The sequence below is a fragment of the Hemicordylus capensis genome, chromosome 4 (assembly GCF_027244095.1).
Source record: "Hemicordylus capensis ecotype Gifberg chromosome 4, rHemCap1.1.pri, whole genome shotgun sequence".
NCBI lineage: Eukaryota > Metazoa > Chordata > Lepidosauria > Squamata > Cordylidae > Hemicordylus > Hemicordylus capensis.
Window position 1 is genome coordinate 70021488 of NC_069660.1, and position 11927 is coordinate 70033414.

An 11927-nucleotide genomic window follows, 5' to 3' on the forward strand; every position below is an offset into this window, starting at 1 on the left:
CAAACTGGTTTCAACACAAAATCCCACTATTACTGCATTCATCTCACTGTCATCATCAGGACTGCTGGCCACAATTCAGCAGAAAGGATGTATGGACTGCAGTGTTGTCATAACGAAGAGATACCAAAGTGAATCCATTGATTGCCTTCACAGATGCGTTTTTTCTTTTTCTTCTTTTAAGAAGAAGTGTTTCAGCTCAACAGGCATATTGGGGGTCAGTGTAGGAAAAGTTCCAATAAGCAAATATTTTAGACAGCTCTAGTTTTCCTGAAGTAGAATCAACTTATATTCAGAACTTCCTTTTTTCTGATGTTGCTGTAAAACTAGCCCAATTACTCTTCTGAGCTTTTAGACATTTCTGATGAAGTGGGAGCTGTCCAACAAAAGTTCATGCCATAAAATATTCATCTTTAAAGTGTCACAAGGTTCTGTTTTTACTGCTACGTATTAAACATTCCATATCCTTCTGACATAGGCATATTTGGAATGCATTCCAAACTGCTACTACTGTCCAGGGAGGTGGATGAAATAGGGCACACTTGTCATCACCAAGACTTGTGCATTTGGTCTTTTCTCTTTTGCCACATCCAAATAGGGTTTTCTGTTTTGTTTTGGGGGGGGCTTGGAAATATTCCAAAGGAAGTGTCTATCTTGCCAGAGCTAACACTTTTCTTCCATACATTGCAAATGGCTTACCAGTTGTACAGAGGAGTCAACTTGGAATAAATTATAGACAAATAAAAGTATTTGTTCTCGTAGCAGGTGAAAAAATTCATGTTACTTTATTATTTTCTTCATACCAGTTATTCCTATCTTGCTCCAGAACAGCAGGCAGAGCAATTGCTGTAGTGCCTGATTCAGGCACATTATGAACAAACTGTTTAGACAGAACTAGTATTTTGCAGCGTGGCTTTTCCCTTAGAATAGCTCCACATTTTGAAAGGCAATTGTGTTTGGTTCAGAACACACTTGTGTACCAGCAGCAAACACAAAATGTATGATCAGTTACATGTCGTTGAGACCTATCAAAGATGCAATCAGGACTCCCAGGTACATGTACATGGATGTCGAAGGATGGATATGCATCATCCACACTACATGTCTGCTGCAGGAAACACTGGTATATCTGCAGCAAATACAAGTGCTATGTAAACTGTGGAGCTATTCTTCATTTTCAACCTCTCCTTCCCATTAGATTTTAGCAAGCTACTTTGATCCTCTCACTGTCATCTATGCCAAACTGTGCACGGGGGTAGGGGGGACTGTACTCTTACCACTAAAAGTGCTGCACCTTTTCCTACCAGGAGAGACTAGGAAAACTATATTATATATTCTAATATAAACTTTAGAAATAAATTTCCTCTTTCCCCAGTTCTTTAACCAGGAATACTTTAACTGGCAGTGGGAAGAACCATCACTAATTTCTCACTAGAAATGTGGCCTTGATAATTTGAGCAACTGAAGAGCACCATAATTGTTTACTAAAATAATAACTGGTACAATGTCTAATAGGACTCCACAGTAGCAGTTCTATTTTTCTTAGCATTTTAGCATAAGATTCCATATTAATGGCCCTAGAATAATTAAATCAAAGTGCCCAATTCAAACTATGAGTGCATAATACACCTATGATTCAGAATTTGTTTTGGAAACAAACCTGAAAAAACACAAGCCAAATGCCATGATCAGAGATCACATTTTTGTATATAAAAAGACGGCCATAAAAAAACATTGCTGAGAAGACAATGCAGGATGATGCCATCCAGAACACTTTTCTAGACAGCTTACTACAGGAATCCAAATGAACTGCTGAGGTAACCAGAGTTACTCTAGCTCCCAGTTTTGTTATTTCCAGAGTGCTACTGAAAATCACCAGAGGATTTCTTAATTGTATAATACGAGGGATGCTAGAAATGGCAAGTCTAGGCTTTATTAATCAGACAGGGTTTTTGCTTGCTTGTTTTATCCAGGAAATAACATACCTGGGGTCTTTCCTTTGCCCTACTTTTATAGTCTTTGGAGTTAGGTGAACTAATCCTACCCTTTTCTAGATGTCCACAAGTATCTGGGCAGTGGGAGGAAAACATAATTCTTTAAACAAATCTTGAAGAGCAGGAAAATGAAGACAAATGGTTGCTCTGGGAGGGCAGGGTAGTCAAAGAGAGGTACTATGGATATAAAAAGCAATAGGAAGCAGGAAGCCTTTTTTCTGTACGGAAAAGGGGGCAGATCAAAAGAGGATGAGGAAAGCAACCTCTTACAAAGACTGGGAATGAGGACATAATTATGTAAATAAACAAACAAGACCACAGAGAAGGTCTAAAGAGAGCTTAAACAGATCTCATAGCATTAGGCCAATTATTTGGTTATGGGCCTACAGGAGATACCCTTGAAGGGGATGCCACCTTCTCCTCTTGCTTGCCTATGTTCTCCCTCTGGCCACCACAACAGTGCGGCTCAGGTCCAACGAGGCCGATCCTCTCCACTGCATACTAGGAGAGCGAGCGGAAGGGCAATCAACCGTCTAAACTAAGGCTTCCTTCCAGTTGTTTACAGACAAGCCATCGGGAACTGAAAGCAGCAGCGGCTCCTTGGAGCATGCCACTTGCCCAGTCCTCCCCACTGAGCAAAACACCACTTCTTCATCACGACCGCCGGCACTCCTTCTGGGCAGTGCTTGGGTCCAGTGCATGCTAATAAAACGGTGGCACACACACACACACACACTCTCTCTCTCTCTCGGAGGTGCCACTGGGCCCAGTCTTCCCTGCCACCCGCACCTACCCAGTTAGAGCTAGCAAGTGAGAGCCAGGAGGCAGCTACTCTCTTCTCTGGTTTGCACGACCTCTCTAGGACGCCCGCCGCCGCCCCCAAGTTCTCCCCGCTGCGCCGCTACGAGAGAAAGGGCCAGGGGACAGAAGAGCAGCAACCGCTCTCTCGGGGCAGCGTCGTAGGCCCAATCCTCGCCGTCGCACTTCCCTGAACGCGAGGGCAGGCGGACGATTGAGGGAGCGGCGGCCGTTGCTCGAAACCAGCACTCGCCTGCCCGTTTTTGTGGGCTGCCAGCCCTGACTGGGAGAGGAAGAGGAGCTGTGGTTATGTTGGATACAGAGCCAAGGGGGCGCCGAGCCACTCAGCCAGCCAACTGGGCCCAGACCTCAACTGGAAATGGGGCCTCAAGCGACACCAGCCCTACCATATACAAGGAGGTCCCTATCCGCCTATTCGGGAGGAGGATGCGTGGGGTGGGGTGCGAGACGGGCCCTCGTCAACCGCGCGCAGGGACTTTACCGAACCCCGAGAAGCAGCCACTACCGACGCCAGTCAAGGCCTCTGTCCTCCTCACACCAACGAGCTTCTCTGTGAACCGGGGGAGGTAAAAACTCGAGTCGCTGCCTTCAGCGCCGCGACTGCCAGCCTCCAAGATGGCTGCCGACATCAGGCATCCACAGTCCTGCCCGGAAGTATGATGGTGGAAAGAGGACAGCGGCTATGCCTAACAGCTTCTACAAAGGGCGGAAACGCAAGCGGCTCTGGTCCTTCTGGGATCCGAGGAAATTGGTTACCTCAGAAAGGAGAGAGCGAATTGCATGCTGGGAGATGTAGTGCTCGCTCGCTCTTTTTGTTGGTATGCCCGCAATGGAATTGTATCACGCGGTGCTCTCAGGATGATGGATCTCGTGTCGAACGGGGTCTAGGCGGATCCATCCTCCGCCTGGAGTGGGAAGAATAATGAAGCGCTAGAATGGGCCATACCACTTGACTTAAGACTACAGGTGAAGGGGACCATTTTGTTTTAATGTTCCCGCGAGTAAAAAACCAATAACAAAACTGTCTGCAATAGTCATTCGGATTTCAAGGAGAAAGGTAGCACAATCCTTTCATAGCTCTGCTGGGTTTAATGTTTGTGTAGAGTTTTTAATGTTGGAAAGTATTAAAAATGTGATTCCTCTCCCACTCAGGCTGAGACTATACAGTCCACCTTTTCACCTCAACGTTCTCCTGTCCTGGTACTGCTGAGTGTGTAAATCAAGTCTAGGAAATTCAAAATTCATAAGAATTAATATGGGGGCGGTATAGAAGCTGGAATGGAAGGTCTGGAATCAAATCGGATTAACCCCCAAAATTAATTAATCCTTAATCAAACCGGATCCCCCAAACAGTGGGCTCTGTTAGTGACCCTTGAAACAACGTTATAGAACTGAAATCTTTTGAAGCTTTTATCAGCTTCTTCACAGCCAGGCATAGGCATGGCCCAAAGCGGCCTGGAAATTACATTTCACTTCATAAATAATTTCTTAAACTATGTTGTTAGTGTCCCAGATTTATATCTCAAGAACAAGAACAGTTCTTAAATAAATACAAAACATATTTATTGCATTATGTCCCTAGCAAGTAAAAGCCAGTTATTTATTTATTTATTTAACCCTTATTTATTTATTTACTTTTTAAAATATCCCGCTCTTCCTTCAAGGAGCCCAGAGCGGTGTACTACATACTTAAGTTTCTCCTCACAACAACCCTGTGAAGTAGGTTAGGCTGAGAGAGAAGTGACTGGCCCAGAGTCCCCCAGCTAGTATCATGGCTGAATGGGGATTTGAATTCGGGTCTCCCCGGTCCTAGTCCAGCACGCTAACCACTACACCACGCTGGCTCCACATATGTTAACACTACATATTTCTAAGGTACCAAACACAGTCAGATTCACATGCCACATAGGGCTGGGTGGGAATGATGAAACCACAGCATTTCCACAAAATCTAAATTCCAGTACTCATTCCGGCAATAGTATTCTGGAGAAAGGTCTGGAATGCTAACTTTGGAGCTATGCAAACCAACCCAAATCACAAGTCCCTTTCGACTGGGTGAGGATAATGTAAAAAGTCAAAAGATGTCCATAAAATTAATCCATAATCTGGTTCCTGTATCGGATAATAGATTGTATTCCTGGGGAAAGTCCTAGAAGGGAAACTTTCAAATAGTCACATGATGTGTTGTTGAATTGTTGTTTCTATAAAGAGCTAAGAACAGAATTAATTTTCCCCCTTTTAAGAGGTCGTAGATTGACCTCAGGTCAGGAGAAGGTGGAGTTTTTACTTGCAGATTTGGATGATTTCATCTCGACAAAAGTAGCCAAGTTTCTTTGTATTGCAAGTAAACTCCGCAGAAGACATGTTGAGAGGTTAGATGCGGGCGTAGTATAGTAGGAGGGTGAACTGATTTTATCTAGACAAAAAATTTATGTATGATATTTTTACTGTACTGTTTTTATTGCAGTTTCTTTTGATGTTTCTGAAGTGTCGTGTAGTGTTGTGTGTGTGTTTATGTTGTATTGAGCGGCCATTGGCCGTAATAAAGTACTACTACTACTACTACTACAATAGTCACAACTTAACAAAATCACATTTTATTAGATGAGACAGGAGTAATGGAACAAAACATCACAAAATCCATCTGTGCTGGGTGATAAATGCTAGTGGACACAAAAGAACACCAACTTCTAAGATATGCTGACCAACTAAAGTCATGTTCCATTGGGCTAGATGGGGATGATATACCAAATTAACAAACTTCCAAAGATTCTACATTCTGTTGCCCATTCCAAGAAATAAATCCTATTGCAGAAAAACAGTCCGGAACCCCAATTTCATTTGCAGTATATAAATAGTCCTAATAATAATAATAATAAGAAGAAGAAGAAGAAGAAGAAGGCTGTGGCAGAAGAAGACCAAAATAATCCCAGTGGTAATTGGCGCCCTAGGTGCAATTCCAAAACACTTTGAAGAGCACCTCAACACCATAGGGGCCACAGAAATCACCGCCAGCCAATTACAAAAACAAGCTTTACTGGGAACAGCCTATATTCTGTGACGATATCTATAATAACAACAGCAACAACATTGATAATAAAATTCAGCCATCCCAGGTCCTTGGGAAGGACTCGATGTCTGGATAAAACAAACCAGTCAATAACACCTGTCTGACTGTGTAAACAACAACAACAATTATTATTAATTCCCTGCTAAGTGCCAACTGGTTGGAGAGATACCTTTTAAAATTGTGACTTTCTTATATTTAGCAGGGGGAGAACAACTGTCCCTTTCCAATTCCAGCACAATGGCCAACATGTTCCACAGGCAGTTCTGAGTGGCCTTTAAGGAAATGCCAGTGGTCTTGTATATGTGTGCAAATACTTAAAGTTGCACACCTGCACTTCAGGAGTGCAGTTTACATTGGAAACAATGGGTGGGTACACACAAGCGATCTCATATTAGTTTACTGAGAATCTGAGATTCCTAAGGCACATGCACGCCTCTGGAGCATGTTATATGTTCCCAACCAAGTCATTACTGGGAATCTCAGATTAATACTGTTCCAAAACTGCCGTGAAGCCGAGATAACTTCAGTTCTAAGATTACCAATCTTACCAATATTTACCAATAGTGTAATGCATTTGTTTCAGTCGCTGCATCTAGTGGCACAATGACAGGGATGAATGCAGTGAATTAGAGGTGAACAAAGATGGTGGGCACCAACAGCATGGCTGCTGCTGAGCACTCTAAGCCACCAGTATTACTAAAGTACCCCCTCCCCCGCCAGGGCTTAGAGGAGGCTGACCTTGGTGGCTATGATGTTGACAACAGATCAGAACACTGTTCAGCACTCACTATATCCCCCACCACCTCACTAAGGTCTCAAGATCATGGTCATGGATCCCTTGATGGCCTTGGGCCCTTAACTAGTGCTCCAGTTGGCCAACCCCTGATGCCAGCCTTGGGTTAAGGAATATGGAATGCTGTTTATTGCTCCAAACAGGAATCTGGATTTTGATTTTTCCTTCATCATTCCCACCCACTCCTGTATGGAATGTGAATCTGACTATATTTTATGCCTTAGAAACAGCAGTTTTAACATTCAGATGTTTACAAAACTAATTGAAGAAATTATTTGTGAAATTTCTGTTCTAGACTGTTCCTGGATGTAGAGGGGTTGAGAAAAATATAATAATGGACAGATTTCAGTTCTAAAACGGTTCTTAAGTGTCTCCAATGCATCCCATTGTTTTTTCCATCCAGTTTGATTTTTAAGAAGTTGTTCAGGCCCACTCCATACCAGCTTTTAAGGCTAGGCAATCTTGGCTCTCCAGCTATTGCTGAACTACAGCTTCCATCTTCCCCCGGCTGCAATAAATTGGGATGGTGCAAGTTGTAGTTCAGCAACATTTGGAGCACCAAGGTTGCCTACCTCTGTTTTAAGGGGTCATTCCAGACCATTTTGGTAATGGCAAGGGGTCATTCTGGATGTTTTGTTTTTGGCAAGGCATGGGTTAATAGTCTTTTACTAATGCTGCATGGATTTCATTTCTAAGCTATTGGTCCAACGTGGATTGAACACATTGCACTGTTTTAGGCAAAGAAATTATTTATGAAATGTCAGTTCTGGGTTGCTCCGGGCTGCAAAGGAGCCAATAAAAGTATACTGTTAGAAATATTCCCAAGTATCGCTAACATATCCCACAGTTTTGAGGATCCAGTTGATTTTTAAGGGGTTGTTTTGGCTCATTCCATTTTATTCTGTCTTTCACATCGTCCAGTTTATATGTGCCTAGGAGGGGCTTTGAATTATTATTATTTTGACTAGCATAGTACCGTGCCTGACACCTCCCTTCTCCATGCCTCCTCCTCCTAAGCCTTCAAAGGAGCTTACAGGAACAAAACCATTAACAGTAATACCACCCCCCCAAAAAAATATCTCAACCCAATGAGAAAATATCCAATTTATTATAATACCACAGGGCAACAATAAGAAAGGAGGAGTGTTTTACAAACGGGAGACCATCATCCACTGAATTTTTGCAGGTACTTTGGGCAGGGCCTCAGATCCTGAGGGATGGGAGGTTTGTGTCAGAAAAGACAGTTCTACAAATCCCTCACGTTGGCCAGTTAATAATGTTTTGCATTCTTGCCTGCTGGAGAGCTGGTCTTGTGGTAGCAAGCATGAATTGTCCCCTTTGCTAAGCAGGGTCCACCTTGGCTTGCATTTGAATGGGAGGAACTACATGTGTGAGCACTATAAGATATTATCCTTAGGGGGTAAGGCTGTTCTGGGAGGAGCACCTGCATGCTTGTATGCAGGAGGTTCCAAATTCCCTCTCTAACAACTGTAAGATAGAGCTGAGAAAGACATCTGACAGCAAGGATTGGGCTCAGTCAAGTTAGGGCTGAGAGAAGCTGCTGCCAGTCTGTGTAGAGAGTCCTGATCTAGAGGGACCAATGACTTGGTATAAGACAGCTTCCTGTGCTGACTCCATGAAAGGGGAAAAACGAACAAACAAACAAAAAGAACAGATAAAACCCACCTAGCTTCCCAATGTACTGATGGAAATGAAGAAAAAGAAGAAAAATAAAAGAGTTATATATTTCTTCTTAGGGTCAACCTAGAAGGTACACTGGGCATTTTCACAGGTGCCTTTGAAGTATCCTTTATGTTGTATACACAATAGGGGTGTGCCAGTCACCCTTTTAGATCTTCAGCTGAGGCCCCACTCTGCACCTTTGGCAGGGATGTAGGAAAGCAGGCAGCAGCCCTGGGATGGGATAGAAGGTCAGGGAACCCCCTCACCTCCCCCACTGCAGCCCCTGCCACCAGTGGGCACTGTGCCTGCCCCCCCCCACTGCCTCTATGCCACCCCTGTTCAACGCAGTGTGCACACAGGCACTGGGGACGCTATCCCATGTTGGACATGCCTCTTCTGCCTGCACCAACATGCCAAAGCAGGGGGCATGGCCAGTGCCGGGTATGGATGACCGGAACATCCGTGCCCAGCACAGGCAATGCCCCCTTTGTCGGTGTACTGATGCAGGTGGAAGGTGCGTGGTCAGGGTGGAATGGTGCACCTGGTGGCTCATGGTGGCAGAAGGGGGCAGGGGAAGTGGCGGCAGCAGGATGAGCATGGTATTCACCAGTGGCAGCAGCTGCATTGGGGGGCACCATGGTGGCCCCTGATTCCCTGCCACCCAGGGACATTTGTCTCCCCTTGCGCAGTGGTGGCTATGCCACTGACCTTTGGAGATCAGATGGGTGGGAAGCTGGGACAGGGCTTTCTTAGGCATTGCACCAAAGCTCCGGAACTCCCTCTTCCAGTCTTGTCTGACCCTCTCACTCCTGGCTTGTAAAAACTCTGTTCCAGGTGGCTTTTGGAGTGAGGCAAGGTGTTTATTTTTATTGCAGCACCTCTGATTTTGTCCTGCTGGTTTGATATTATGTCTCTGCTGTTCCAGTTATTTGTTATGACCGGCTGTCATGATGTGCAGTATTTCAGCAACAGTGCAAACTGCGCCGGGACAGCTACGGACTCGTAAGGCAGCCGTGCTGGTGTTGAGAATGAACAGTTGCACAAGCAGTGCTACTACAGTTAATCCTCTTTGCCACAATGGCAAATTCTCAACAGCTGCCTTACGAGTCCGCAGGAACCTTAGTGCAGATCATACCATCACTAGAGTGCTGTCCATTTCGGTGGCCATTGTTATTATGTATATTGTACATTTTCATGGCTAGTCACTTTGGAAGTAAATGGGATAGAAATGTTTTAACAAAAACATACTACCTCCTCCCACAGCGGCCTCTCCCTTCCTTCCCTGGTTCCCCACCATCTTGGCACCTCGGTGGTGACTTCTAAAGCTCCAGGAGCTGTAGCAACTGTTCCTAAGCTTCACCTGACCGCTGGCAATATCAAGGCGTCACACCCTCACCCATCTGTGAGCTGTGTTGTTTTTATAGTGCACAGTGGCCAGGCAAAACTTAGAGGAGCTGCCACTACGGCATTCACCATGGAGGTGGCTGATGAGGTGGCAGCTATGGGGCCAGGGCAGCAGGGGAGAAAAGGGCTGGTGGTGACAGCATTTAGAACACAGGCCACCCCAATGTCACTACCCAAGTGATGTGGCTTGTTCCAGTTGGGCTGGGATTAGGGGTGTGCACAGCACGGAACCGCGGAGCTGCGGTCCAGCACTGGGGTGGGGGTTCCTTTAAGGGCGGGGGAGGGTTTACTTACCCCTCCCGCCGCTTTCCCCCCTCCAGCATGCGTATTCTCGTTAGTAATCGAGGTGGCAGGATACCTCCCTGCCGCCCCTTTCCCCGCTTGGCTGCAAAAGGCTTTGCACGTGCACACATCGCACACGCGCTTCACATCTCCACAACATGTGCACGCGCAAAATCTTTTGCAGTCAAGGGTACATTCTTTTCTCGGGATTACTTTCTGTGCTCCCAAGTTGTGGGCTACAGTGTCTAAGGAAGAGTGTGGGATGCAGTCATTATTATTATTATTATCATTATTATTATTTTAATGTTTTATATCCCGCTCTTCCTCCAAAGAGCCCAGAGCAGTGTACTACATACTTAAGTTTCTCCTCACAACAACCCTGTGAAGTAGGTTAGGCTGAGAGAGAAGTGACTGGCCCAGAGTCCCCCAGCAAGTCTCATGGCTGAATGGGGATTTGAACTCGGGTCTCCTTGGTCCTAGTCCAGCATTCTAACCATCACACCACGCTGGCTCATGTGGGTAAGTGCAGGATATAGAAATGTCTCTTGAACAGTTTGCAATGTGCAGGAGTTAGAAGTTAATCTAGGGCACTGTGCAGTCTAAAGTAAACATTTGAAAGCTCAATTGATGTCAATAGGAGTGATTTCAGCACACGTGTCACTCTCCCACTGAAATCAATAGAACACTAAAGTGCTCAACTTTGCCTGGTCAATACCCATAAAGAGATGTGAAATCCTCCTGCTTACATTTGCTAAGGCAATCTGATTAGATGCCTGTGACACACGATGAAACGTATCCAGCCAGCCTACTCAACACCACAGTTCCCTATTGTGATTGTCAGTCAGTTGTGCTATGGAAATGATTGACAATGTCCTGAAAACTACAGAAAACTGGAGTAGGCAGCAGATAATAGGTCCAGGTCTGCTTGAAGTAAACGGCACATTTGATTAGCAACCTACGGGAAAGCTGGAAATAGGCAGCAGCAGACTGAGATATTGACAGCCGTGTTTTGGTTTTATGAAGTGGTTTTAGGCAAGCCTCTTGCTTAGCTTTGGCCCTCTCCTCCAAATCTGCATATAGGGATAATAATGGTGACTCACCTTACAGAGCTGTTGTAGGGAATATTGAAGATAGTGGCTCATATGCTGTGCAATGCTTCCATCAGCCTCACATTAATGGAATGAATGGCCTCTATTGTGTAACTGCAATTGTGCAAATGCTCTGTTCCTAGGCAGTATATGAGCCAATGTATAGTATGTGAAATGTTCTGAACACTTTAGAGTGCTTAGTATTAGTTGATAAGCATGTAGATAGAACTGATCCAGTTGACACTGTATACAGTACTTGGACTTTCAAAACGATTTGACAAGGTTCTGTCAAAGGCTCTTGAGTAAACTTAGCAGTCAGGGCATTAGAGGACAAGTTCATTCATGGACTGCAAACTGGCTGAAGGACAGGAAAGAGGGTAGGAATAAAACGGACTATTTTCACAATGGAGAAATGAAAAAAGTGGGGTCCCCCGGGGATCTGTATTGGGAACAGTGTTTTTTAATTTATTTATAAATGATCTAGGAAATTGGGGTGAGCAGCAAAGGGGCCAGATTTGCAGATGACTTAAAACTATTTATGGTAGTGAAACCCAAAAGATTGTGAGGAGCTCCAAATGGATCTCTCTAAATAAGGTGAGTGGGCAACAAAATGACAAATATGGTTCAATATAACTGTAAAGTGATGCAGACTGGGGCAAAAAAAAAATAAAAAAATCCCAGCTTCGCATATACAGTAATGGGGTCTGAGCTGTTTGTGACTAACCAGGAGAGGGATTTTGGGGTTGTAGTGGACAACTAACTGAAATTTTTGACTCAGGGCACAGCAGCTATGAAAA

The 11927-nt window shown here is 44.7% G+C and overlaps 1 protein-coding gene across 9 annotated transcripts in view; it reads right to left on the reverse strand.

Annotated features, from left to right (window-relative positions):
* ZC3H11A (zinc finger CCCH-type containing 11A) overlaps positions 1-3477 on the reverse strand; it is a 42652-nt gene extending 39175 nt beyond the window's left edge. For 2 of the 9 annotated variants that reach the window (XM_053245415.1, XM_053245410.1), the window contains exons 1-2: positions 3292-3475; positions 1983-2065 (exon numbers count right to left, since the gene is read on the reverse strand). The gene's annotated coding sequence lies outside the window, so the exon portion shown is untranslated. Of the gene's footprint in view, positions 1-1982; positions 2066-3196 lie in introns of all 9 variants that reach the window. The other 7 variants (XM_053245416.1, XM_053245411.1, XM_053245414.1 and 4 more) reach the window with 4 other exon arrangements.
* Positions 3478-11927: the final 8450 nt, after the last annotated feature.